Here is a 26,262-nt window from a genome sequence, read left to right on the forward strand (position 1 = left end):
ATTTGACCAGAATCTTTAAACAAATTTATTTGTGATCGCACAGCTGTTCCTCTCAGGAAGGAAATGCATGGTTCCATAATTTTTATCTGCAAGGCAACTTTATGATCTGTGGTCACAGGAGGTGGCTACTGTGCTTTAGAGGTCAGAAGCAAGCAGTACAGGAGGATCCAGAATGCCTTGGGAGCTGGATATTGTTCCAACTGACCCTGGAACAAATGGGCTAACTGTGGCTTGGAAATAACTTGGCTAATATAATGAACTTTTGCTATTTTCCTTTTCTGTGATTGAGAACATCACCAAACTAACCTGTGAGCACCATGTTCAGGCTGTGCATGCACAGTCTCCCATATCTTCCAGCTGGTATAACATCTCCCCAGTTGGAAGATTTTCTCCATGCAGTCCTACCAGCCCTGAATGTTAGGCAGGCTTTTCCCTTCACAATTCAGGCCAGACTAGCTGTGTTACCATCAAAAGTTTCAATTCTTGGCCAGAGCTGTCTAATACTGGGCAGTGAAAATGACAGTACTCACCTGAAACTCTCACTAGGTGCGAAGGATAGCAACTCCATCTCACAGTCTGGGACAAGCCTTAGGGGTGTTAAAGACTTCTGCAAGGACCAGGGAGAGGTTGTTAAACCACAGCCTCAGCGATATTCAAGGTTTTCTGCCTCAGTATAACAATACAGAAGCTATTAGAGAAAGCTTTAGTGCAATTTATACCCATCTTATTACTCTTTCACAATATTAAAGTGTTACAAATGGTCCTTAATGTAAGTGAGAATTAGATACTTTGCAGTTAATAGAAGATGCATGATTGACTCCACTGTCTATGGAGAAATAACATTGTGCATTTTCTGTCAATTTGGCATTTCTGGAGTGTCAGTTCCCCAGGCTCTACGTCTAGATATGGACTGTAGTGATGCAACAAATGAGCATTGCTGGTTTAAAGTCAGTCTTTCCTTCTATACAAAGGTGCATAACATTTCTCGCTCAACTTTGGCCTATCTTTAAGAACATTTTTGTACCTCTGGTGACCCGTGGCTGGAGAAAGTGATTTGGTTATTCTCCTGCCTACTCCAAATTGAGCTGCAATTGAGTCCGATGAGGGATGAGAGTGTGAGTGAATATTTGTTGTCTCTTCACATGCTTTGAAATATAGATAAGGACACATGTTCTCTAGTGCTACCGAGTTGGATCTCTGAATCATGAGCAGTTGCAGCCCTCCTGTCCTGAGGAACCACCGTCCATCTAATATAAAACTTGATTAGAAATTGAGGAGTTTGTAAGCTTTATGGTGAGGTAAACAAGACAGCCAGGCAACAGGGTGGGATGTTGTACAGAAAAGTGTAGTGGTGCTCATTAGTGAGTGAGGAGATCCTGTTGAAGTTGGTTTGAATTTTCTGAAGAGCTTCTATAGTACTTGCTATTTGATGCATGTATTTGCTTGCCATAAGTATTAGCCTGGTTTTCATCTCTACTTTACTTTGATGACTTTTTACTGTGATTCAAAACCAAGAAAAGACTGAAAAATCAACTTCAGTAGTTTCCATCACAAATGAAAAGTAATTTACAGCTGTCTGCATGACGTTACTCCTATGATTTCAGTGGTTTTCCTTTAAAAGGCATGCTCTTCTAAATTGGCATGTCTTTCTTTTCTTCATTTTGTTGTCTTTCTTTGCCTCCTTTCCTTGGGTTCCCTTCTCCTGTTCTTTAATATGTTTTTCTTCCTTTTTTTTCTTTTCCCCAGGTTATTTGTTCTGAGTGTTTTAATCTCTCCTCATTGACTTTTCCTCTGGGTGTCAATTACAGACTGTTATTTTAAAAATAAATCCTTTTTTTAACATCTTTGCCATTACTGCTATTTCAAACCATGGTACTGTTAGGTTTAACAAGCTGCTTCTTCAAAAGTGTGTCTGTTTCTGTGTTTGTGTGTGCACATTACCTTTTAATTCAGAAGAAATTCCTGATGATTAGTTTCACAACTAGCAACAAACACACTTAGTTAATTTATCAGTGGTAAAACTTCTGGGTCTCATATAGCGGCTTTTAGTCAAAGCCCAGAATAAAGGGCATTGTGAAATGGAAGTGGCATAATACACTCGACAGCTCTTTTATTTGCCCTCTTAACCGAAATGAAGAGTCCCAGCCCAGGCTGGTCTCCATTCCATTACCACCCTCAGCAATTTTTTCTAGTTACTCTCAGATGTGCTGATAAGTGGATACATAAAGCCCTGGAAAAAGCCATGGCACTGGAGTCCACTTTTTCTACCAGTGTAATCATATATGTGTGCGTGGTGCTGGCAGGGTGTAACTGAACTGGGGTTGGTGTTGCAGAATGAGCTTGGCCTCCTGTACAGAACCTGTTTCCTTACCTCTCTGATCTGCTCATGAAGCCTAGTGGCGTATTGGGGAGTACAGATCTTATTTTCACTACAAAAAATGTGCTTAATTTGCAGCAAGGACACAAACTGACTCACGAGAGTGCTGAACATCTTCTGGTTCTGTCCCACAGTTTGCCCTGGTTGTAAGCTCTTCCACCCTTCCCATGGACTGGATCATTAGCTCAGATGAATGCTGCACTGAGACCCACTCCCAGACTTGCTCGACACGCTCTCCTAGGAGACCCATAGGGGACAAAGGTAGATAAGGCTAACTTACGCACTCAGGTCCAGGTTACCAGAGTCTAGGCTGCCTGCAGTGAAGACCTATCTTCCATGGGACTAGTCTGGAAGCTAGAACACTGGCAGACTTTTACCATAACCCAGAGCTGTAGCAGGATGCTGCAGTCTCAGAGCATCTGCTTTCTGTCCTGCCCTCCCCCCTGCTGTCAGTGCGTTCTCTCACCTGCTCCTTCCAGTTCCTGAGTGCTTTCTCTCAGTCTACCCCCTGCTACTTCTAGCTTCTCTCAGTTCTTGCTAGTAGCTACAGCTGGCAGGGTTTGACATACTTGCTTTGGGTTGCTCTGCCCCTCAAAGGAACGCTGGGGTACGTGTCCCTGCCCATCCTGTATGGGTTACCCTCCATGCCTCTTGTGGAAGCTTTTACATGGTATTTCATATAAAGTTTCTCAAAACCAACAGAGATTCAAGAAAAAAAGCCATCTAAATCACCTATTAGGTCATTGTTTAATTTCTTTCCTTACTTAGCTGCAGTGGGCAAGAGAATTTAAGAGGTAGACATTATTTTTAGCACTGAGTTCCCTTTAATATTGTGATTAAAGTTTGCTGGTGCCACAGTCCTATAATCATTGACAAGAGGCTTTTCATCACTGACTTTCTACGCAGAAAAATGTGGAGTAAGTGCTGACTTGGACTCTTTAAGAATTTGGACATCTAGCTCCTGCTTATTGATTGGTTTTGATGTTTTTCATCCTCTTGGGTGTCAGTGAGAACAATAAGAATATGGAAAAGAATGAATTTACAGACAGCTCAAGTATTGTTCCTTCCCCATACCAAGCCAGACATGGCTGTCAGCCCAATCATTTAGTAGACAGGCTCCAAAAGTCTTCAGTCATGCAGAACATCCCCTGAAAGTCACAATTCCTTCCACGTGCCATGACGAACTGTGCCAGCTGCAGTTGCATTGCATGCTCCAGTCAGAGCACACAGCCAAGCTCTGTTGACCTCCCGTTTTCTGCTTACTGCCCACGCACCTCAGGGCAAAGGAAGCCATGCCTTTGGTGGGGCTTCACTGGCAACCAGAAGGCAGGCAGCTCAGGGAGGTGACGAAGGGAGCAAGGTACCATTTGGCCTGTTCTGCATAGACATGTAGACCTTCACCTCACTGAACTGCAAGTCAAGTAACCTGAAGTATAGCTCAGAATTTTCCTTGGAGACAATGGCTGGAGGTAACCACTAGAGGGACCTGAATCTTTTTTTCCCCTGCTAATTTTTGCAAAAAAATACCACCCTATTTTTTTATATTGGAATAAACCACTCAAACTGCAAATTATCACCGTTGCACCATTCACGCTGACAGCCTGCTCCTCTCTCCAGGATGCCATATGAGTTTTCTAAGAATCTGAGGAAACCCAATCAATCTCATAGACTAAGAGATGCACTGCTCCCTGTGGAGTGCTTGAAGATTCTTGGCTAGAATGCATGGTTGGAGAAAGAGACCCCTGGGAAGAACAGGTAAATTTATTTTTTTATGAGTGATCATTATGACCTAAAAAAAATTAGTCCCTCTCCTTAGAGCACTGAGCAGATTTTTAGACAAATATGTGTATCTATTCTTATTTCTGTTGTTGACTTTTGTGTGGCACATGAAGAGACAAGATGGGGGATAACTCATACCTCTGTGGACATGTTTTCTCGTGTACAACATGGAAGTAATAATTACTACCCCCACACTTATCTGTTAGGGTATATCAAGCAGACTTTACTTCCCAGGTGGAAAGCACCATAAATGATATTTGTACTTCATAACTCTAGTTTTCTTCTACTTGGCCTTTCAGGTGCAAACATCATTCTCTTTGCAATGTTCATTCTGATGACTCTTAAGAAGACATCTGCAGTAGCAAATGTGACTTGTCTGGGGCATGCTAACATCACCACTTACTATTGGTGCCAATCATAGACCGGCAACATGAGCTTCCAGGTGTGAAAGAAGTGGTGACAGCTGAGAACTGGCAGGTGCTGATAGAGTGTGTAAGCCAATATGCAATAAGCAGCAACCAGTGTGAACTTTGCTTTCAAAGCCTAACGCACATTTTGCGAAGGCTGCATTTGCAGCCCTAGACAGGAATTAGAGGTTGTTTTGCAGCAGCCACAGAGTAACCTTCTGCTCTTGTGCTACAAAGGGTGCACACCACTTTCAGCTATTGCAAACTAGTTTACCGCAGAGACTTCCTTGTGGGCTTACCCCTGCTGTTTGTACAGAGGCAGCTAGGTCTGCTCAGAGTATGCAGCTGGTGGGGGCTTTCTGCCTCCTTTTACAGCAGGGAGCCATTTCTGGCCTTCATCTACACCATTTTAGGAGATGGGCCCCAAGCTGTAAAGCCTGAATCTGAACCCAAACACAGTTTTCTTTAGCATTCACAGGAGATCTCATCCTATGTTTGGGCTTGCTCCATTCAGATCAAAGCCCAGCTGCAAAGCTTGCCTTCCAACCAAAACTTCCTCAAAGCTTTGGGGTTTGGGGTTGTAGTTCTGGTTTAGCTCTGTTTCTAGATATTTTTGAATTTGTACTAAATTTAAGGCCAGACCTTTGTCCCATTGAAGTCAGTAGAGTCTTGCTTTCTTGACACTGATTTAGAAAAGGCATTTAAGTCATATAGGTAAGATCGATGCCAACCAGAATTTTCAGGAATTTTCCTACATGTCTAACATTTATGGCCAACCAGACACCTTAGGTCTGTAGAAATCTCCATTTTGTGATTACATTTTATCTCATTAGACACACGGCCCTCCCTATTTAGTATTACAGCAAGAAACATTTCCAAAAGAAAGTCATCGTTTGGTTTGACCTATAGATTCTAATAGTTGTTTTTGGGGTGGGGGGTTGTTTCCTCTAACAGATTTAGCGTGGAGATAGGATAACAGATGACAGTGGACCGCCAAGCCATTCCAAGCCAATGGCTTTTATGTTTCTGTCATTGTGTAAAACCAAGCAGGTGAGAGCTGATAGTGTGCTGAATGGCTCAGAACACTGGTTGTTTGAAGGAGAGGACAGCAATGTACACAGAGCACAGCACAGCCCAGGCTCACAGAGGAGTTTTTAGAACATTTTTTGCTCTTAGCTCTGTGTTGGAAAGGCTTTTGGAAAACATCTTGCTCTAGGAAAAAGAGCCTTTCTAAAGCGTATGTTATTAGTTATCTTTGTTTGTAACAAAATTAAAATTGAATGGGTTGTGCTCACTGAGCAGCACAGAAACAGCAGTTGGCTTGAAATGAAATAAGCTCAACTTGAACACACTCAGCTTCAGATACATGTTAAGCAATTTCCTGGTAGAGGTGTGATAAAGATTATTTGTATAAACAGTCACTTCTCCAGCTGTGTAGAAAGAAACACTATCAGTAGCAGGGGGTGGCTGTGGTCACTGTTAAGCAGTCTCAGTGACCTCTGATTACTAACCTAGCACTCCTCTACAATGCTCTAGGGTGCTCCTGAGCTGTTGTCAGCCTCTGAAACACACCAGTGGTTTCAGTTCAAAGTCTGTGTGAAACTTCATTGTGTTGGATTATGGAAATCTTCATGTATCTGAATTTCATTTCGGAGGCCTGATGATGACAGCTGTTTTTTAAATGCTTAGAAAAGAAGCAAGAGCAAAAAGACTCTACCAGACTTCAGAGATCAGAACAGAGCCCTGGGAAAATCTGCAGCTGCAGCAGCACCTGTCTCGTCAAGGTACTATGCATGTAGGTTAGGCTATGTAAGGAAGGAAGGAGGAATAAATCCATGTGGTTACGTGTGGTGACATCTGTTACTGCTTTTACTGTGTGAGTATAGGCAAGATATTTGAGATTTCAATACACAAAAAATAGGTTCTGCGAGGAACAACCTACTAGGTGTCCACGCTCCCGGAAAACAAGACACTTAGAATACTTCCACATTTATGAAAGGGGAAGGGAGCATTTTTGAAGGGGTCAGCCTCACAATACAACAGTGTTGTGAGTCTCACATAACTATGTGGGATGCTTTCCAGCAGCTGGGAAGTGGGCAGAGAAGTACCTGGGAAAAGTCCTTTGTTACCAGGGTCACGTTTTAAACTTTTCCCCCATATCAGCTTTTCTACATGCAGGAATTCCCTAGCACTGTGCCATAGTGAAATGCTTCAGGCTTTTATCCACAAAACACCTTCATTATAGTACATGCACAAGTGATGTAAATATTTATCACAGTACACGAGGATTCTCTTTGCCGTTCAAGGGACTAGTATATTTATTGTCTGGATGAAGTAGTCCTTAAACAAGAGAAGAACTGAATTCTGTAAGAAACCAAGATGGTGGATTGTTCCCTCAAGAAAAACAGCAGCCACACCCCTGTGCACCCCCTCCAGAGCCATCAGAACAGCCCTCTGGGCAACCTCTGCAAAGCAACCCACAGCACCACAGGGCAGAGGGAGAGGTGAAGCCCCTTCCAGTCCATGAAGCTTGTCCTTCAGTTGCACATTGCCTTTTCTAGAAGAGTTAGTGTCTCCACATTTTCTACCACAAAATGACTGTTTAAGCTTAGGGCAATACTTCAGTATGGGGATACATACAATTAATGGAAAAATCTTTCCCTACCTTAAAATTGGGGGGGGGGGGGGGGGCGGGGGGAAGAAACAAGGCATATTTTAAAGTTTTGTGAGCTGTTGGATATTTGGGAACAAGGTGATAGTTACCTCATTCTCTCTTTCACAAACCACACCTTGTCCTACCTTTTACAGTGTATGTGCTTTCAAACTCTTAGTATGTATCATTTCTTTCATAGAATCATAGAACCATAGAATGGCTTGTGTTGAAAGGGACCTTAAAGATCATCCAGTTCCATCCCCCCTGCCATGGGCAGGGACACCTTCCACCAGACCAGGTTGCTCAAAACCCCATCCAGCCTGGCCTGGAACACTTCCAGCGATGGGGCATCCACAGCTTCTCCGGGAAACCTGTTCCAGTCTTCCACCACCCTCACAGTAAATAATTTCTTCCTAATACCTAATCTAAATCTACCCTATTTTAGTTTAAAGCCATTACTCCTTGTCCTATCACTACATGCCCTTGTAAAAAAATCCCCTCCCTTTTGGTAAAGTAAATTCAGGCAGAATAATCTGCAATAGAATTGTTTTAATTAGGGAGAGAGCTGTTGAAGAGACTGCCAAGGGAAACAAGAGAAACAGTCCCACCTCTTTTTAACCGGGTGGAAAGATGTTCTTGGAGAGTTATGTGCTGAGAATTCATTTGTAGCATAATGTCTTGGCCCTGTACAATATTTTGTTTGATTGCTGTGGCAGCAGACTTACCTACAATGGTTTCACAGAGAGATTAAAGCCAGGAAAGCAATTTTTGCTGGTAAGAACTAGAAAGAAATGGCTCACCACTGACAATAAGCAGTTCTTCGAGGACTACCAGTTTACACACTCAGATTGGCAGAGTTAGCAAGAGTTTTTGCAACAGTGCCATCTGGTCTTCCTTTGGAGGAGAATGCTGTACACTTGTTCAGATGTAGCACTGCACAAATGCATTGTTTAAAACTGGCCGATATTTGTAATGAGGTTAGTGTTGAAGTTCAAGCACTTCTGCAATTTGGTTAGCACAGTTAATTTGACAGGTGACTGGGTCTCCTTCTGAGCTGTGGCAAAGAATAAAATATGTGCAGTCAAATTTAAAGGTGTTCAGCCTTCTTCCTTGAACAAACCGTGCCTTTCTCAGAGGCTCTTGAATTGTAATCAGAACCAAATAGATTAAATCAGTGTCTTAAGAGAGAGACCTGTGGATTTATTTACCTTTGCTAATGTCAATCTGTATTAGACAATCAGGGTTCAGTGTGAATCTTTCTGGAAAGGATGAAGGCAATAGTGCTCCTTTAGCTCAACTAGCAAGGTGCTGCTTTTAATAGTAAAGCAAAATACTAAACTTTTTCTCAAGGACTGTAACTCTTTTACTGTTATTTACCCTGGGTGATTTTATAATTTCTAATGTCAGTGATCCTAAACTATTGAAGTCTTACAGAGTAGCAAGGACTCTCATGCTGGGACCGTAAGCAATTCTTATTTCTCAGCTGATCAGGAATGTTGTTTTCCTTCAGTGTGAGCTATAGCCATTGGATCCTTGCATTCATTTGTTGTGACACCCCTGAGAAATGGCTTCTCTGTGGTGCTATTCCACAAAAGAAGGAAAACAGGGAAGCAGCAAATATAGCAGGTTTCCCTGATCTGAAGAAGTTGCAGAAGAAACATTCTTTAAAATTTCCCTAAGAGTATCTGTTGGATCAACCAGCTTAGTTCCATGTTGCTCAGAAGTTCCCCTTACCCATGACATTAGAAAGCAGTGAGATTTGGTGAAGACATTTTAAGAAATTTAAAGAAAAACATAATTTATATGCTTTGAAAGAGAACGGTATTGCATTCCCTAAGCATCTTCCATTAGAAACTTTTTAAAATATTTAGAATTTTCTCATGTGCTTATCTTTCTGTTTTTATGCCACTCCTTTTCCCCTTGCACACCCTATTTTGCCCCTAAAATGATTGAATGGAGGAATAATTAGAAAAACACTGAAGTTTAATTTCAGACTGCCCTGAAAAATCTTCTCCAGATTTGAATATAAAAAACCCTATAATTTTCAAAATAATGCAACTTTCTTATTAAATAAAACATGCCATTTATTTTTTCATTAACTTTTTGGTTTTTAGAAGCACTGGCAGTAACTATGGTGACTATTATTACTATCCTGCTATAAAGAACATAGCAGCTTTTGTGTCAGGGTTCAAAAGATGAATCAGAACATCTGGAGATGGAAAGAATGACATAGGTAACTGTAAACAACTTGCCACATTAGTTTGTTTTCTTAAGTTACTTTTCTTGATGTTTTCCACATCCAATAAAAGTGATCATATGTAAATTAGAAGTATGGCCAGTGGTCAGATTTGCAGAGCTTACAAAGCATTGGAACTGCCTTACATTCCTGCCTGCAGAGACTAAAGAACTGTGGCATTTGCTTGTTCTTGTCAGAGCTTTCTCATCCATTATTAGTGTTCACTGTTACAAAGACATACAAATGAGGTCTGGACATTTGTGCTAGCTACTGTACAAAAATAAATGTAAGTACAATGAAAGTACAACTGTCATCTGAAAGGGTTATAATCTTACAAAGCTGGATGAATTGTGAGGGACAGGATGACATGTCCATGGTCATACATCAGCTATATTGTAGCAATGCCTCAGGTCTCTACAGAAAGATGGTGATGGGGGAGAATCTTCTGTGCTAAGCAAGATACAAAACTAAAATTAATTATTTGAGTTAAACCAATGCTGCATCTCCATGGACACTGTTAGATAACTTCATTTCTGGCTTATGTTGTTACAGATTAAATCAGGTGGGAAGTCACCTCCACAAGTAGGAGAGAGCTACCTAGAGTAAGACTGAGACATCTCCATTAATTACCCTTATCTGGAGAAAATACCGGAAAAAATAATACATAACCAATGACTGGAAGCTTAAAGGAGTCGCCTTTGAAATTAGATACTTCCTTTTAAAAGTTGTGAGTATGGCCGATCATTGGACAAACTGGTGCAGGCAGTGGTGGATTCTGCATTTCTTCATGTTTTCAGATTGTGAATGTGTACTGCAACTAAACACAAGTTACTGGACTAAGTCAGAATAAAAAAATGTGGGTCAGACTAAACTAATAGAACTTTCTGGCCATAAGTTCCAGGAATCTCTGAACGAGTGTGAGCATAGTAGGAGAGGTGTGGGCAGCAGCTCTGTCTGTCTAGCTCCAGCTGCTTCTTCTCACTGGCTGAGGGCTCAGGGCAGAACATTTCTCTAATCCATAGCTACTAGGAAAGCGAGATTCTTTATCTTTCTTGTTTTGGACTAATCTTTCCTTCTCTCTGAGCTTCTCTGCCATTCGTACCAGGCTCTTTTTACTTGTATAAATTTGGATTTCTTGTAGAACCCCCTCCATGTATGGCAGAAAGAAAAACCATGGCTTCAGCTTCATGGAGTCTGCCTTGAGACAAACAACTTCAGTTTGGCAGGGATGGAGAAATTTATGCTGAAGTATTTGTGTGAATTTGATTAATTAACCTCATACCAAATGCTTTGTCTAAATTTTCTGGTCTGCCCATTCTCCCCAGCAATGATCACTATGAATGGGAAAATGGCTGTTTCCATGAATGGCTCCATAAGCAATGTCTGTGCTAGATGTGCCTGCTTACCTACCCTGTTTTTCTACAACAATGACAGTTTGGAATGATTCTTTATCTTTCTCTTGCAGTTGTGACATACATGAGAGAGAGCAAACAATTCATTTAATTACAGGATCACAGAATAGCCCAGGTTGGAAGGGACCTTGAGAGATCATCTGGCCCAACCCACTGAATCCACAGAACCAGAAGGCAGGCCCTATTCCCAAGTCATTGACAGTCATATATAAACACATATTTTCTACCAGCCTTACTTAGTGTACTTTGTGAACTAATTACATTCATCAGATGTTCAGTTTAGGCTGTGAGGTTGTCCCAAAGTATAGCAAGGCTTTGTTTTGCCAGGGTATGCCCCTTAGCCAGAAATGAATGCAGCCACAGTTGTGATGGAAAGGGAACCTGAGGAAGAGCTTTACAGACACACAGCTGCTCTCTTGCTATATGAACAATCAAGGCAACAACCCCTGATTGGTGTGAACAAGCTTTTAACCTTCCTCTCCATAGAAATCTGTATTACCCACAAATTTACAGCTGGCTTTGTGTCATATGAATTCCAGTCAGGTCTATTGCTCAGTTTAATTCAAAACAGCTTCCATGTTTCCCAACTGGTGTTTCACAAGTTAGGCTTAAGCACATCTCCAAAATCTGAGTCTGGTCCACAGAGCCCAGTAAAACTTTTGGCCCCAGGCCTCACATATCTACAAGATATTCTAAAATGATCAAGGATGGAGGCAAGCTAATTTGCCCATGAATTTTGCTTGTGACAGGAATACTGACTCAAGGGTGATTTATACTTTGAAGACCAAAAGCATTTTTGCTATGCAATTTACATATTCTTGCATGTGTTTTGAAGTCTTGTCTTCAGTGCCATAGCAGTCTGTGTATCCTCACTTCCATCTAAGCCTTCTGTGTCAACCCTTACCGTCCTGCTCTTCTGAAGAAAAACAGGCATTTTGATGAAGTATTCCTTTCAGTTTAGTTTACTTTTATTCACATTCTTTACTATCATATGAAAACCATCCTCTCTATAGTGGTTTGACCTGTACTCCCTAGGATTTAGTCACTTGTCAAAATAACCCTAAATATTAGACTATTTCACTGTTTTAGAAGCAAGCTTTAAATACTACCTCCTTCCACCCTCCTGTGTTTTTAATTCGAAATGAAACAGTTGCCTTTACTTGACTAATTCAAACATTTTTGTTATTACATCAGAAACACAGTATATTACCAAACTCAGATCAAGTTTGGAGCAGCAGAGAACATCTCAGTATTTAAGTGTTTTGAAACAAATTGCATTCTGCAGATAGCTAAGTGAATAAACCACATGAACTGACTTTTGCCCTCAGGTGGTCTCACTCATGGAACTTCAGAATTCAAATTGTTTTAAAACTCAAAAAATTTGAAACTTTGAATATTTGAGTACTTGAAAACCTTTATGGCCTCCCTTGAAATAAAAGCATCCAAAGCTGGAAAGAGCCAGAAGGTGAAAAAAAAAATGAGCTACTAAGAATCCTAAATAGAATCCTAAATCCTAAACAGAACAAGGCTCTATCTGAGTACCTTCCACAGGACATCAAAAGCAGTGATAGTCCTTGGTTGCCTGGATGGGATTCTTTGCATATGCTCTGTGGGATCAACATTCATTAAGGTTTTTTCCTTTTGTGGGAGAAAGCTGGGAGAAAAGAGGAAGGGATTATGGAATAAAAACAGCTGTTGAATTGTGTCATATATGGTAATAAGCTCCCGCCCTTCCCCCCACCCAATCACACGGGGAAAACTGCAATATTCCATTAAGATGATCAGAATCCAGCAGAGCCTTCCACAGCAGGATTACCTTGGGAAGAGGTACAGACACAGCAAAGCAAAAGCAGATTCATATTGTGAGTAGTTCTCACACATTTTTTTCCTGAACCTCCTGATCTAAAGCACATCAGAGTTATGCAGCTGTCCTTGACATTTCTTCAGTTTCTTTGAAAGTTATGGCCAAGGCTGTAAACAGGTACTGAGAGAAAGTGGAAGTCTGCTGAGGGACTTGAGTTCAGACTGAAAAGGCGCTGAAAGCACCTTACACTATGGAAAAAGTCAGCAGCCACCTTCTGGACCCATTCACAGGTTTTGGATTCCACTTCTGTTACAGTTCAGGCTGGTGGTGACAAATGCATGAATCACTGGGACAAGATGGCCATCTACAAGGAAATGACAGAGCTGAAGGTGAGAGAAAGCAATTCTGCAAATTTGATCATCCAAGTCTAGTGAGGAGTCAGCCATAACTCTGATGAATAAGGGCTGCATATCTTTGAGGAAGAGCAGTGACAATGTTTTGGCTAGCTCTTCAAAGCGTTTCCCCTTTCAGCCAGACACACTTCCATCTTGCCTGGATTTAGCCTGAGCTGACTGTTCTTCATCTGGATGGCTCCTAGTAGGCATTTTGACATGGTATAAGTGATGGTGGTTGCAATGCTCAACAGTGGGTATACAGAAAGACAAACAAGACAAGGTAATCTCGGGTAGATACTATTAGCAGTAACTGTGACGTAACATATTAAGGTAGAATTCCCTTCTAGATATTTCACTAACACCCTAACGAAATCTATAGCCATGCCATGTACTCCGAACACTTAGCAAAAGGCGCCAACCCTCGTGTCCTGGTAAGGAGCTCACCTGCAAGACAGAACTGAACCACAGGAATGGGGCTAATGTCTGTTAATTGGCAGAGCCTCCTGCTGGAGACCTGCATATGCTTCGTGACACAAAAACCTCAGAAGACACCCTTTTCTTTGGCATAGCTATGCCTACCCTGTGTTGTTGGTAGGCTTTTAACAGGCTGTGCTGGCTAAGAGAAGATTTTCCCCCACGCTTCTGTCCTGTATGAATATGCATGTGAAACACTGCAGTACAAGCTTGCCTTTCAGAAGGGATGAACATCTCAGATAAATAACCAGATTTTCACAAGCCCCAGCACCCATGCAGGAACCAGAAAGAAGCTTTCCAAACCGAATAAAACCAAACCCACTTTGGCATACGTGAGCGCAATAGGAATCTTGGACAGTCTGTGACTGAAATGGCCCAAAGGAACCAAGCTCCAAGAATCTGTCCCTGCACAGAGCTGCTAAGTCCTTTCAGAATAACATCCTTCGTTGCTGTGGCCCCATACTTAGCTATGACAAAATCACCACTAGACACATTTACCTATTTATATGATATTGATGAAACCAGTGGATTCTCAGATTGTAAATCTAAGACTGCCATCTGCTCAGTGTTCTGGCTTTCTGAGTGCTTGCTTGCTGTTCTTGGATTCTGCCTAACACACATTCTTGCTGCCACTGAGGTCAAGAAGGAGTTTATTGTTACAGGTGGCAACAGAGAATGTACCTACAGAAGACTGTAAGTTGAGCACCCATAGAGCAAAGCTGCTTCATAATGAATCAAAGAAGTAAAAGCAAGGTTTAAGAACAACAAAATATATGCTGGTCACTATTTCTCTGCATTATAGTATTGCTGAGGGGATGTATGTGAAATACATAGAACAATGTTCAAGAGTGCCAAATAAACTCTTCTTTTGCTTTAGCTGATGATTTGCAAACTGAAAATAGTGTCCCTTTTGTGTGAGAAAAAATGCTCTAGATTGGAATGCTTCAAGAAAATCTGCACAAATTCAAACTATTTCCAAAGACAGAGAGCAAGCCCCTGAAAAATTTGCCCCTAAAATCACTGTGCTGATTGCATTCGCCTACTACTTCCTTCTCTCTTCCTGCAGTTCATCCATATTCTTCAGACTTGCAGTCCCAGGATGATCAGTGTTTGCTGCTCAAGAAATCGCTCATTCCACAGCGCACGTAAGCAGTACTCTCTGTGAGACTTAGGAGTATGCTGAAAAAGGCAAGCTGTATTTTCAGGTGTCTGGTGGGTTGAAAGTTAGTCAATGGCTGATGTGCGCTTCCAGTTTTGGAGTTTTCCTTTCTGCCTTTGTTTCACGACACAGTCTGGAATTACTGGATTCAAATGGGTATTCATGCTTTATGGGTTCTTAAAGAACAATTTCATACTTAAAGCTGAGACATCTATCCCCTAAGACAAAGAGCTCTCCTTTTATTTATGGATAGATTTTTTGCAAATATCAGATAATATAAACTGGAAGCCACAACTGTACCATATCAGTAATGACTTTTACTTGGTGTTTAAGACACATAGGCAAGGAAGGGAAAGAGATGAGGGGGATTGGACAGACGATGGGGACATCAAAATGTCTGTTACATTTCCAGAATTCCTTTCCTGGTAAGACTTTGAAATCTCACAGCTGTTGCCCTTTTGCTTGTATGATTATTTCTCCAGCTGTGTGGAAATGCTGCAAAACCATTTTGTGACCTGTCATAGAAAATATTTTGACTCAACAATCAATGACATAAAAGTTCTGCTGGATGGGGTTTGCTTAACTCTGGATAAAACTATATTGTTGATTCTCAACAATGTATTTGGAACTGAGGTATTTAGGATGCTTTCCCATAGCAAAGTTGCATTCTTTATCCTTGTAAGAGTTTTGAACCTGATTCTTTGTATCTCCTCTATGCTGTAAAGCTCTAGTTAAGGAAAGGATTAAAAGGCAGTTTAAGGGGAGTCTTCTGCCTTCAGTGCAGACTGATTTCTGGCCCTGTACTATGTGCAGGGATAAAGCCCCTGCAAATCAGAAAGACTTTTTTTTTTTTTTTTTTTTTTTTTGAACAATAGATTTTAGGGTGGCTATTCAAGTACCTAAGAAAATGGAGAGGGAGGAGAAGGAAAAGTGATCTATGAGAGCAGTGAGGCAGGAAAAGTCTGGGAAAGTACTACAGAGAAGTGATTCCAGTTGCTTGGTAAATGCTTCCCCTGATAGTTCTGGGTACTTTTGCAAAACGTCTCAGCGAATCCTGCAAAGAGATGCAGTTCAGCCATTCCTCAGACAGGGCTGACTGACTGCTGGCCACCTGGCAAACTGGGGAGATGCTCGGTGATGGCAGGTGGCTGCTGAGCTGCCAAGTAAGGCCAGTGGTCTGCAGCATAGTGGAGGACCAAGGCAGGCTCACTTCAGCTCCCCACGTTGCCATGAGAGGACACCAGAAGTCTTGCTAACTCTGTTTTCTTGACAATGACAATCACAAAGCAGTGATTAATCCTTCACAATTACACAAAAAAGGGGGGGGGGGGGGGGGGGGGGAAGCTAGAAGGAAGCCTGACTACCTTTCTCCACAGCCAAGTATATGTTTTCTACTGTTTTGTGATACTGCCCCACAAGATCAGGCTACGACTGAAAAATGTTGCTTCCCATCATAGTCAGTCTTCAGAACGTAAGCTAATGGTTGGAGAGATCAAGAGGGAATCCTGTTGCACACGGAAGTACAAGAAAAATGTTATATACCTGGCTAAGTGCACAACAATGTTTGTTAACTTATATCTCAAAATGTTGGCTGCATCTTAAGGTACAAAACTCGGCTAAAATGGGTAGATATTTTTTTTTTTTGAGAAGAAATTAGGCAAAACTACTGCTGGTTAACAACTGCCCACAGATTTCCCAGCCTGCTTTTACAAAGACATTAAGGAGGAGATACAAAATTTGGCAAAATAACTGATTTTCAGACAGATGCTTTCCCACCTCACTTAAAAACTTTTTTAATAAGCACCATTCAACCCTCAGAAAAATGGTGTTGCCTGGCTTTTGCTTCCCATAAGAAAGGGCTCCCAAGGGTCAGTTCTTTTGACTCCTTCCAGGAATACTTGCACATATAAGAAAATCCCGAAGTGACAGAGTCCAGACTGACAAGGCACATTCTACAGTTACATTAGATTCATTTCTTAGAAAAACATCACATTTTCTGTAATTTGTTTCATAATCTGGCATTTAAGGCCAAATATTTACCCTGAACAGAAAAGTAAGAGGGCAGCAAAATTTATGGATGAATTGTACTGAATTCATTTAGGTTCTGAAGATATTAGTGGGTGCAGAATTAGGCTGTCACCACCATTTTCAAAGCCCTATTTATCTGAGGTAGCATTGAGCTTCACAGATGCTCTAGAGCCTCTGTGTGGGGTTAGGGTCTAGGACAATAAAAAGTATCAGACTCTGATGTGGTGGTGCTCTTGTTCAGTCTTTCAGACTTGCACCCAAAATTCCTTACGGGTCTGCATTTTCACTGGAACTCTTGTGGGAAAAGTAAAAGGAAACAGGATTATCAGAGACTAGGAAGTGAAAATCACAAATTAAGAAATAAGGTTTTAGTGCTACAAGTGGGATAAAATCCTGAATGCATTTCCTTCTGTCAAGCTCCTGGGAAATGTATGGTGAAGTAAACCAGGATGTGGATTCAAGTATGTGTGATAATTTCCCTGTCCTTCTTCAATATTCCAGCGGTAAATGTGGTTTATCAAGTGATAAACCTTGATGTGGCACAGTGACTTAATCATAGAATCACATAGGCTGGAAAAGACCTTCCAGGTCATTGAGTCCAACCATTAACACAGGACTGCCAAGTCCACTGCTAAACCAGGTCCCTAGAAACCGTACCAACATGGTTTTTAAACACTTCCAGGGATGGTGATTCCACCATCTCCCTAGGCAGCCTATTCCAGTGCTTGACCATCCTTTCAGTGAAGAATTTTTCCTAATATCCAATCTAAACTTCTCCCAGCACAACTTAAGGCCATTTCCTCTTGTCCTATCGCTTGCTACTTGGGAGAAGAGACCAACACTCACCTCGCTACAGCCTCCTGTCAGGTAGCTCTAGAAAGCAACAAGGTCTCCCCTCAGCCTCCTCTTCTCCAGGCTAAACAACTCCAGTTCCCTCAGCTGCTCCTCACAAGACCTGTGCTCCAGACCCTTCACCAGCTCCGTTGCCCATCTCTGGACACGCTCCAGCACCTCTACATCTCTCTTGAAGTGAAGGGCCCAAAACTGAACACAGGATTCAGGGTGTGGCCTCACCAGTGCCGAGTACAGGGAGACAGTCACTGCTCTTGTCCTGCTGGCCACATTGTTTCTGATACAAGCCAGGATGCTGCTGGCCTTCTTGGCCACCTGGGCACTCTGCTGGCTCATGTTCAGCCAGCTGTCAACCAGCACCCCCAGGTCCTTCTCCACTGGGCAGCTTTCCAGCCACCCTTCCCCAAGCCTGTAGCACTGCCTGGGGTTGTTGTGACCCAAGTGCAGGACCCAGCACTGAGCCTTGTTGTACCTCATACAATTGGCCTTGGCCCATCAGTCCAGCCTGTCCAGATCCCTCTGCAGAGCCTTCCTGGCCTCCAGCAGATCAACACTCCTGCCCAACTTGGTGTTGTCTGCAAACTTACTGAGGGTGCACTCGATCTCTCAGCATCTTTCTGTAACTCTGAAGTATTAGAAGTTAATACTGTGTAAAAAAATTTCAAGAGGAACAATGACTGGAGCTTCCCAGGAAGTCTATATGCCAGAGGGGAGCCATTCACAGGCTGCGTTGTGCAGACTGCGTAATTGTTACAGAGAGTAAGTTGTTTTGCCAGAGAAGAGAAAGAGGGGCTAAAAGGAAACAATTCAGTTAACTGAACACAGTCAACAAGTTCAGTTTAGGTGTCGTAGTGTAGGTAAGACATCCTCATATGACACAGGCCCTATGAGAGATTTCAAGACAGAAAACAGAAAGCCTTAGGAAATACCCTAAGGCACTGAAATGCCTCTTGACACCTATGTTTAGACAAGTAAATCTCACCTTCACAATCAAATGAAGCAGTGGAAGGGACCTGGTGAGCAGAGAGACATCTGAGATAGAAGGACAAGACCTAGAGGAGATGGGCAGAGTACACCCACAACAAACTCTTCTACAAAACCCACAAGATTAAGCAGCTTATTATAGGAAAGGAAAGACAAGATAACAGTGCAGAAGAAGAGGGGAAAAAAGAGAAGAACTTTGTTCAGAATACGGACAATCTAGCAAAGGGCAAAAACAGGCATTAGAGGAACATGTCCTGGAAAGGGGATATGAAGGGTAAGGAGCAAGGAGAGAGGGTAGATCTAATTTGGTACACACCACCAAGTTCAAAATAGGTGAAATAACACACCTCACTCCATAAAACTACTTTCAAGTACTTTCTAAACAATTTCCCTTGAAAATGATAAATCATGAGTTTTTACAGCAATGCAGAGCATGCTGTCATAAAACTTTTCCTAATTTTTCCATAAGATTTCAGAAACTGTCAGTTTCTCTTTGTCACTTCCACACCACACCTAACGTGTTCTCAGACAATGAAATTAAAAGAACATGAACCTGACAGTCTTTAGGATAAAAGAAGAAACCACACAAGAGGGAAATGGATGAAAAATTACAGGTTTTTCATTTTTTTCCCTGAACCATCCAGTGGGCAAAATTCTCCCAGGGGTTATCTCTCTGAAGTAAGGACAATTGCAGTGCTGTAATTAAGACAGAGAGATGACCAGTTGCCTCTAATTACATTTTGATTTCTACTATGTTTATGGTTATTTTTTCTTTGAAAGCTGTTATTCACTGGAATGAGCCTGAACAGCTGTGAGCCTTTCTTGGTGATGTGGGTTAGGAAATACCATCATTTGAACTGATTAAGTGTGCACATTCCACTTGTCTTTATCTCATTAAATCGTAACACAGAATACACTGCACACACTGGAAAACACACAGATCACACACATACTTGTGGGAGACTAGCACTTGATAACTAAAGACGCCAGGCTTGCCTAGCAGTCACCTGGGATTAATTCCCACATTGCACAATATGTATCAGTTTCATAGACCTCATAAAACTGGGATTATGATTTCAACCCTATATTAAGGTACATGACATATTTTCAGCTGGTTTAAAAATGTAAGAGAGAGAGTGTGAAGAAAATTTTCTAAGGAGGTAATATGGGGCACAATTTGCATTACAAAACCCTTCTTATGTAGGCAATATGGTATTTTGCCCCGTGCTCTATGTCAGGAGGCCACAACCTATCTGAAAGAGTTGCATCAGGATGCAATTTTCTTCCCCCAAAATAGAGATTAAAACCTGCCTAGTAAAAATACACCAGAATCCAGGACATGATGCACCTGCAAGAGAGAAAATTTTACTGAGAGCATCTCAATTCTTTATGGGACAATGGTTTCCAGCTTAATTTAGATTTAAACAGAAGCAGGGAGGTGTTGTCTTCTACAGATCTCTTATAACCTTGCTCCTAGCTCTAGACCACATAGCATGAAAGAATGTCTGTGTGCCACCTTTGGCTTTCCTGTCTTTCTTGCTGATCTCTGTTGTGGACTATTGCAGCTCTTAGATCTATTCTTGGTAAATGCAGTATCTCAGAATAAAGTCTTATTTTGCACTGTATGTTCCCTATATAGATAACATAAAAAGACAAACTCCTGATACACTCAGTATCTCTTATGTCATTCCTGTGCTCAGTGTGCTGAAGTGTTAGGGACTAGTCAAATATTAATGATCTTCAGAGCCTTTGCAAATGCCAAGGCTGTTTTGCCTTAGGCCAGAAATTATACAAAACCATTTTCTTAATGAAAAAAAAAAAACACCTTTAAGAGACTGATTGGGTGCCATGTATATGGAGGTCAGGTTATTCTGCAGTGAACTGCACTGAAAAGCTCAAAGCCCCATTCAGTAATGCCCAGCCTGGCTCTCCTAGCCTGGGTCAGTTGCCATGGCATCTGCAGAGCTCTTTAAAGAGAACCAAAAGACAATGTAAGCTACATCTGAGTCAGCTCAGTGCCTGACCTAACAAAACCACTGTTGCCTAAAACTGGGTAATCCTGGTGGCTTTTACATGAAGCATACTAGTTTAATCCAGAAGATAACACTACCAAGGCAGGATGGTGCATGTAACAGTTATGAGCAATAAAATAATTCATTTAGCTCTGGGCTTGTCAAAGAATTAGAGGTGCCTCTGCGTCATAACACCAGGTGTCAGAGAAGCTGGCAACTAAATACAAAATAATGCACCAATGTTCAAATGAGCACCTAGTACCCAGAGTAAAATGACTCATTGGGCAAGGGTTAAAACTTCAGTTTTGCCTTCGCTCTGATGCTTCCAAAAATACACAGATAAGAAATATAGGTTTGCTAGGAAGGAATGAGGTGACAGAGAATCTGGTCACATGATTAGTACTGATGTGGCACATTTACTTCTGATCAAGTGATGGAGATATGCCTGTTCAGGAGGGGACCATGTTCACCTCTGAAGGGACATCTGTGGTCCCTTTCTATTAGCTGGTCATTTCTCAGCACATGTGGATTTCATTCAATGCTCACACAGATTTTGTGAAGGCAGAAAAAACAGCATGAGAAGCAGAGGCCAACAGTCTTGTTTCTCAAGCCTCTGATCAGCCCCTGTCAAACTCATTTTCCTGCCAACGACAGCAAAAGAGTGTAGTGCTTGAGTGCATAATAGTGGGAGCCAGAATTCAGAAGCACATGGAGAAATTCCTCCTAAACTTTGAGGAGTGACTAAAGACTTTGAACACCACCTTCCATGCAAAATACTGGACATAGCCCATTTCAGTGCAACATATATCCATTCCTAAAGCAATCATAATTAAACCTTCTTTGCATTGCATGAAAGAGAAGGGGAGTTTTGTCTTGTAAATTGTCATTTTTTTTACAGTATCATGTTTTCTAAATCTACCTGAACAAATGCCTGTTTCTTCAGGTTATTCATAACTACTATGAAAGTAATAAAAAGTGTACATGGTTACTAAAAGGAAGTAGTAGGGAGTGTCCCTGGGTCATTTGCCCATTCTCCAGACTCCAGCTTTAAAAAACAAGGACTGACCATGTGCTGCTGCTAATCCTGCTTCTGTTACCATTTGGGTCTAGAGAGCTAGAGATGAGTGACTGCACCTGATAAGGAACTTCCTCCTGCTCCCCAGCCCCCAAAACCACAGTCTAGGGCAAAGATACACACATTATGTGAATCAAACGCTGCCCATTTGGCCCTGCAATACCCAAGCCATCTGCATGCCTCCTAATGGAAAGAGCACACAGGCAGTCACATGCAGGCCCCTTTGGAACATTCTGCCCACTGCAAGAGAAGAAATCTGCCTTTCACACGAAGCATTTTGCCAGTGTTTTGAATAGTATTTTCCGCATGTTTTTTCTATGAGATCAGCAGTCATGCCCTACTGTTCCACATTATCAGCCTTTTTTTTTCCACCCTGTGTTTTACATTAGCAAATCGGCCAGCTCTGAGATCATATTACGTAAGTTTCTTGTTTTCTTTTTTCAGTTTCTGTGTTTCTCTAATTAATAGGAAGTGGCTCTCCGTTACGGCCTAGAGATGATAAATGGCTTCCTCTCCTCATCTGCGCATGGCCCAGCTACGAGCCCATTGTTCCTGGAGCTGCTCTTTCCCAGTGCTGCCAGCCCCAGGGCTATTGTGCTTCACAGAGCAAGAACCACTCCAGGGACAGGACAACCATGTCACGAATGTGTTTGGCCCTCACTGGCTGGAGGACCTTGTGACAAAGAACAGTTTGCAAAATGTAAACGTGTTTACTGCACATGATAAACTTTTGACCAGTAATTTTGGCCCTGGCTGGAAGCTAGGCCCTCCTGCAAGTAAGCTTTGTCCCACCTAACTAATCTGCTGAAAGACAGTTGTCTGAGCTATTGAGCTGGTTACTGTGGCTTCCTCTGTAATTGATGTGGAGGAATATTCAACCCATCTGAAGTAGATGACTTTTCTCAGGAGCTACCTACTTGCCACTGGCTATAGAGGGAACTGAGGCTGCTACTGAATTAAACATATACTTTTCCAGATGACTGAAATGATGTGATATGAATTCCATTTTACATGCTTTTCTGTACCAGTTGAAGCCTGATCTGTGTGCACAAATCTCTTCCTTACACTGTAGCCTGAGACATTCAATGCTACTTCCATTTTTTATTTTGAAACTGTTATACAAGTTTCCTTTTCTTCTCTCTTTAATTAATGGAACTGATAAATAATTTGCAACAAATCACATACTTCAACAAAATAGAAGTTTTGGAAAAAAAATCTGTGAGCACCTTCCAGTTTTCCTTCAATGTGTATGCTTTTCAAAGTTCAGTGACTGCATCTTCTGCAGACAGTTGGGTAAGGATATTCAATACTTAAAATTCAAAGGCTGTGGGCTGGTCTGGTTTGGATACCTTTACCACAGAGTATTTTTCCTGTTCTGTGGCAGAATGACAGCTAGTGGTTATTTGCAGTAATTAGTTTGACTCCGTTCAGCACTGGTTTAAAAACATGGTGATGGTCTGTTACAATGACTCAGTTGCATGGCAATGATTCTGAATGGAATTATTGAAGCTATTGAAACAAGATTGCTTGAGATTATTTTGTCTAAAATATTAGGTTTTGTGAGTTGAATATTTATTTTCTGCAGATGAATCCTAATATGTACTTAAAATTCATAGTTTCTAAGAATGCTATTAGTGAATTTATTTGCTACAACATTCCTGAAAAAAATAAATGTAAAGGAGAAGGATATATTGGAAATAAATTGACTACTTTTGTGCAACAAGTTAGAAACTGAGAATTAACACTGAACTAGTAACAGGTTTTACAAAACAAAAGGAAATGTTGAATTGTTATTGCCTTATAATCATTAAATTTCTTCTCAAAGAAATTGTGGACAATCGTTTGGCTGTTTGGTATTTAAGATGTTATAAGGGTGTAGTCATTTCAAGCCTAGAAATTCTTGCTTGCATATAGAAATCTGAAGAAAATTTCAGATTTTGGCTTGGGAAACAAATTATTGGTTCCTGCAGTTATTTCTAAAACAAAGCTGGAACAGTTAGAACTTGGTGGTGTCACAGAAAATACCACAATCGTAATGACTGTTAAAATGAGATCCCTTACTGACAAAGCTCAGGAGAGAACAGCCCATAAGAAAACAGTCTATATAACATACATGATCTTCTCTTAGTGTCTTCACTGAAAATCCTTTCCTGAGAGTCCTGGCCACAGCACTTTCCAAAGAATCTGGAATCTCTTTTGCCTTCCTAGCCTTGCCCTCTTGTCTTGCTAGAAAGTGAGTTGCCTTCCAATAACCAGTTCTAATACATTACTTCTTTCTTGTCCTTCCTATGTTTAAATTTTGTTATTCCATATTTCTGTCTTGTGTAAGCTGGGATTTCCAAGTCTGTGTTCCTTGCAATAGAACAGACTACTCAGCCAGCTGATATCCTCTATCTACCATATCAATTAATCACAAAATCCAAAGGCTAGAGCTTTGGACATATTTCAGTTAGTGAGATGAATAAAGGAGATGGGATGTGTCAGAACTGGTACTTGGGTCTCTGGCAGCTGAATACTATGGCAGTGGAGAGATACTAGATAGAAGATCTGTTCCACAGAGGTGTGCTGGTAAGCTGATTTAGAAGCTGTGCCTAAGATGCAGCTCCAAACAAACATATCTGGAAGCTGACCCCAACTCCGCAACCTTGTGACCATTCAGCTAGGCTCAGAAAACATTTAGCTCTAAAGCTTTTAGTGATTTCTATTTTCTACAGGAAAATGTCCACTGAATTATTATTATGTACCTTGCACTCAAGAGAGGAAAAGATGCAGTGATTCCTTTGCAGTCTGAACAGTTGATTTAATACTGAATCCTTGTTGGTAATTTGGCAGTGCTGCTGATAAACTCCCACAAATTTCAAAGTGATTGTTCAAAGAGGTTGACAGGCATTAGCATGTTTGGCAACCCCCGTTCCAGTTGCTCAGCATATTCTTCCCTGTTTTCCTTGTCAGGCTCTCTAGAGGAAGCATGTTGTAACCACACTCACAGAAATTCCATTTTGGTTGCAAGACCTTTGCCCACTCCACAGAAAGCTATGCCAGGATTGGAGTAGAGTTACATCCAGAACTGTAAGGGAAGTAAAATATTCAGGAACATTTCTCTTTCAGAAAATAGCTGCAAGAATGGCAGTCAGTGTCCCCTAAGATGTGAAAAACCTCTGAAATGCTTTCTTTCAAAATTTCTGTTGCTGTTTCCACAGCTCCATCTCCAAAGCCCTGTCTGACTGATGCAAATCTGTGAGATAAACATATGTTTAAAGATTTTCCATAAGAAAAACTACACTCATAATGCACACTTCTCAACAGGAGCACTGACTAGCTATAAGAAGCTTCTTCAAAAGTAATAGCTTTCAGGAATGAAAGGCAAGTTGTTTGAAAACATATGTCTAGTCCAAATTATTAGGGAACCGAAAATTCCTTATTCTCTTAAACAGGAATGTTCAGTGTGACCACTGGTCAGATGCAGCAGGTTTACCTTCTGGTTGAGGAATCCAGAGATTTGCAGGATTAATAAAGTAATTCTGAGGTTTTTAGGCCACTAGACTTTATCTGACCTACTTTGGTAATGACTAGAAAGCATTATCATCACTGAGAGTGACTGTGTTCACACTGACATCCATGGTGGATTTATGCAACTTGAAGGGAATAAGGTTTTTTTACATGGAAAATGGTGATGATCTTACTCCATTATCTAGAGAAGGCAGACAGCTCCAACATAAAGAAATCAAGTAAAACAAGAAGTATGATCATAGGTCAGAGTGGAAAAGCCCAAACATCAGGAGTGTATACGATCTGGGCCAAGACAAAGAGTGTTCTCTAGGCTTGTCAGTCTAGTATCCTTCACAACTGTAGAAAAAGTCAAACCAAAAAGGAAAAGGAGGCTGGCAAAATTTCCATCCGTACTATTGTAAACCATGCACAACACCTGGAAATGTTTAGGATTCCAATAACGACTCAGAATATAGCTGTTTTTACAAGCAGTACTAGCACAAGTATTCTTCACTCTATTGTTAATCTGAGTAACATAGACTGGCAAATACAATAAACATTTCTGGAGGTTTTAACTCAAATTTTGCTTAACCCAGACTTTAAGCATTTCTGTTTATTTTCTTGGGATACTTCCTTGGGAACAGAGCCAGCATCAGAGTGAATGTCACCTTCTGAAAATATTAAATGATGGATAACTAGATTATGTCTACAAAGCAAAAGAAAAGGACGCTTAGCTAATGTGGTTATAATGCCCCAGTAATACTCAAGTATCTATGTGCACCACTAAGAAGTGGTCTGTATGTCAAACACCAAAACTAAGAATTGAATATCTGATTACCCTGGATCCACTGCACATTTTGTTTCATGTTTCTTTGTTTTACTCTTTAAAACTGTTATTACACAAAGTAATATAGAACTATTTATTAAGGACTTGTTAGAAAAAAACATACTGTAGACTCTCCCCCAGACTAATATTTAATTATTGTCTCTGGGCTGGGTTCCCTTGAAGTTGTGACTCGTGCTTCATTTTGGAAAATCAGTTTTTCTTCTAAAGCCTGCTGAAAATTTTCATGTGCTGCAGCGCTTATAATGGCATAATGCAATAAGAGCAGGGCTGCTCAGACCT

At 41.2% G+C, this 26,262-nt stretch overlaps 1 protein-coding gene and 1 long non-coding RNA gene across 2 annotated transcripts in view; one reads left to right on the plus strand and one right to left on the minus strand.

Moving 5' to 3' along the window:
• The window catches only part of TGFBR2 (transforming growth factor beta receptor 2), a 130,323-nt gene that overhangs the window by 66,480 nt on the left and 37,581 nt on the right, over positions 1 to 26,262 (minus strand). The window lies entirely within an intron of this gene.
• On the plus strand, positions 6,042 to 23,420 carry LOC129735892 (uncharacterized). Its single transcript, XR_008731821.1, has 3 exons — positions 6,042 to 6,347; positions 10,005 to 10,179; positions 22,116 to 23,420. It is a non-coding gene; the product is annotated as an uncharacterized LOC129735892 (long non-coding RNA).

This window comes from Falco cherrug, chromosome 4, assembly GCF_023634085.1.
Source record: "Falco cherrug isolate bFalChe1 chromosome 4, bFalChe1.pri, whole genome shotgun sequence".
In the NCBI taxonomy this organism is placed as follows: Eukaryota; Metazoa; Chordata; class Aves; order Falconiformes; family Falconidae; genus Falco; species Falco cherrug.